Below are 3,485 nucleotides of genomic sequence, written 5' to 3'. Positions count from 1 at the left end.
ATATGGGAGTTCAACACCAAACTTAGAGTTTGGTTGTGGCCTCCCAACACCAAACTTAGAGTTTGACTGTGGGGGCTTGGGTTGACTCTGCTTTGAGAGAAGCTTTTTCTGCTTCCTCTCCATGGTTGTAGAGGGAGATCCTTGAGTTTTAAACTCAAGGGAGTCCTCATTCCATTGAAGGACTATTTCACCTCTGTCAACATCAATCACAGCTCTTGCTGTGGCCAGGAAAGGTCTTCCTAGGATGATGGATTCATCCTCTTCCTTTCCAGTATCCAGGACAATGAAATCAGCAGGGATGTAAAGGCCTTCAACCTTTACTAACACGTCCTCTACTTGTCCATAAGCCTGTTTTCTTGAACTGTCTGCCATTTCTAATGAGATTTTAGCAGCTTGCACCCCATAGATTCCCAGTTTCTCTATTACAGAGAGGGGCATGAGGTTTATTCCTGAACCAAGGTCACACAGAGCCTTAAAGATCATGGTGCCTATGGTACAAGGTATTATGAACTTTCCAGGATCCTGTCTCTTCTGAGGCAATGTCAGTTGATCCAGATCACTTAGTTCATTGATGAACAAGGGAGGTTCAACTTCCCAAGTATCAATGCCAAATAATTTGGCATTCAGCTTCATGATTGCACCAAGAAACTTGGCAGTTTGATCTTCAGTAACATCCTCATTCTCTTCAGAAGAGGAATACTCATCAGAGCTCATGAAGGGCATAAGGAGGTTCAATGGAATCTCTATGGTCTCTAGATGAGCCTCAGAGTCCTTTGGTTCCTCAGAGGGAAGCTCCTTATTGATCACTGGACGTCCCAGGAGGTCTTCCTCCTTGGGATTCACGTCCTCTCCTCTCCTCATAGGTTCGGCCATGATGCTTATGTCAATGGCCTTGCACTCTCCTTTTGGATTCTCTTCTGTATTGCTTGGGAGAGTACTGGGAGGGATTTCAGTGATCCTTTTACTCAGCTGGCCCACTTGTGCTTCCGAATTTTTAATGGAGGATCTTGTTTCATTCATGAAATTCACAGTGGCCTTAGATAGATCAGAGACTAAGTTTGCTAAATTAGAAGTATTTTGTTCAGAGTTCTCTGTCTGTTGTTGAGTGGATGATGGAAAAGGTTTATTATTGTTAAACCTGTTTCTTCCACCATTATTAAAGCCTTGTTGAGGCTTTTGATCCTTCCATGAGAAATTTGGATGACTTCTCCATGATGAGTTATAGGTGTTTCCATAAGGTTCACCTAAGTAATTCACCTCTGCTATTGCAGGGTTCTCAGGATCATAAGCTTCTTCTTCAGAAGATGCCTCTTGAGTACTGTTAGATGAAACTTGCATTCCATTCAGACTCTGAGATATCATATTGACTTGCTGAGTCAATATTTTATTCTGAGCCAATATGGCATTCAGAGTATCAACTTCAAGAACTCCCTTCTTCATAGGCGTCCCATTACTCACAGGATTCCTCTCAGAAGTGTACATGAACTGGTTATTAGCAACCATGTCAATGAGTTCTTGAGCTTCTGCAGGCGTTTTCTTTAGGTGAATGGATCCACCTGCAGAGGTATCCAATGACATCTTTGATAGCTCAGATAAACCATCATAGAATATATCCAGGATGGTCCATTCTGAAAGCATGTCAGTAGGACACTTTTTGGTCAGTCCTTTGTATCTCTCCCAGGCTTCATAGAGGGATTCACCTTCTTTCTGTTTGAAGGTTTGAACATCCACTCTAAGCTTGCTCAGCTTTTGAGGAGGAAAGAACTTGGCTAAGAAAGTCGTGACCAACTTATCCCAAGAGTTCAGGCTGTCCTTGGGTTGGGAATCCAACCATATTCTAGCTCTATCTCTTACAGCAAACGGGAAAAGTATGAGCCTGTAGACTTTAGGATCTACTCCATTAGTCTTAACAGTATCACATATCTGCAAGAATTCAGTTAAGAACTGAAAAGGATCTTCAGATGGAAGTCCATGAAACTTGCAGTTCTACTGCATCAGAGAAACTAATTGAGGTTTCAGCTCAAAGTTGTTTGCTCCAATGGCAGGAATGGAGATGCTTCTTCCATGTAAATTGGAATTAGGTGCAGTAAAGTCACCAAGCATCTTCCTTACATTATTATTATTTTCGGCTGCCATCTCCTCTTTCTGTTCGAAAATTTCTGAAAGGTTATCTCTGGATTGTTGTATTTTAGCTTCTCTTAGTTTCCTTTTCAGAGTCCTTTCAGGTTCTGGATCTGCTTCCACAAGAATGTTCTTATCCTTGCTCCTGCTCATATGACAAAGAAGAGGGCACAGAAAAATAATAATAATAATAGAGATCCTTTATACCACAGTATAGGGATCCCTGTGTGAGTAGAAGAAGAGGAGGAGACAAAGAATGTAATATAATGGAAGAAACACAACTGTGAGGATGGCAGAGATGTGAGATGAGATGTTAGTAAATGAATAGATAAATAGAATAAGATGGGAGAGGGAGAATTTTCGAAAAAATATTTTTGAAAAAGAGTTAGTTAGGTAGTTTTGAAAAAGTTAAGAAACAAACAAAAAGTTAGTTAGTTAGTTGAAACAAATTTTGGAAAGATAAGAAGTTAGGAAGTTAGAAAAGATATTTTGAAATCAGATTTTTGAAAAAAGATAAGATGAGAAGATATTTTTGAAAAGATATGATAGAAAATAGTTTTTGAAAAAGATTTGATTTTTCAAAATCACAATTAATGACTTGATTCATAAGAAATCACAAGATATGATTCTAGAACTTAAAGTTTGAATCTTTCTTAACAAGCAAGTAACAAACTTCAAATTTTTGAATCAAAACATTAATTGATTATGTTATTTTCGAAAATTTGATATAAAAATAAGAAAAATATTTTTGGAATTTTCGAAAATAACTAAGAATTTTGAAAAAGCTTTGATTTTTGAAAAGGATTTTGAAAAAAATAAGATTTTCAAATTGAAAATTTGATTTGACTTATGAGAAACAATTTGATTTTAAAAATTTTTGAAAAAGTCAACTCAAATTTTTGAATTTGATGGGAGAAAAAGGGAAAGATATTTTTTTTTATTTTTGGAATTTTTTTGAAAAACATGAAAATTATGCAATGCATGAAATTTTTAGATCAAAACAATGAATGCATGCAAGAATGCTATGAATGTCAAGATGAACACCAAGAACACTTTGAATGTCAAGATGAACATCATAGACACAATTTTGAAAAATTTTTAATGCAAAGAAAATATGTAAGACATCAAACTTAGAAATCTTTTATGTTTAGACTCTAAGAAACGAAAAATGCACATGTAAAAAGAGAAAAGACACAAAACATGAAAACATCAAGATCAAACAAGAAGACTTACCAAGAACAACTTGAAGATCATGAAGAACACTATGAATGCATGGAAATTTTCGAAAAATGCAAGATGCATATGCAAGTGACACCAAACTTATGATATGACTCAAGACTCAAACAAGAAACACAAAATATTTT

At 36.5% G+C, this 3,485-nt stretch overlaps 1 non-coding gene across 1 annotated transcript; it reads left to right on the top strand.

Annotated features, from left to right (window-relative positions):
- Positions 1–1,632: 1,632 nt before the first annotated feature.
- Positions 1,633–1,740, top strand: LOC112725931 (small nucleolar RNA R71). Its single transcript, XR_003165009.1, has one exon. It is a non-coding gene; the product is annotated as a small nucleolar RNA R71 (small nucleolar RNA).
- The last annotated feature ends 1,745 nt before the right edge of the window (positions 1,741–3,485 follow it).

The sequence above is a fragment of the Arachis hypogaea genome, chromosome 11, assembly GCF_003086295.3.
Source record: "Arachis hypogaea cultivar Tifrunner chromosome 11, arahy.Tifrunner.gnm2.J5K5, whole genome shotgun sequence".
Lineage (NCBI taxonomy): Eukaryota > Viridiplantae > Streptophyta > Magnoliopsida > Fabales > Fabaceae > Arachis > Arachis hypogaea.
Note: the sequence above shows the minus strand (reverse complement) of the source record. Positions and strands in the feature narration are given on the sequence as shown.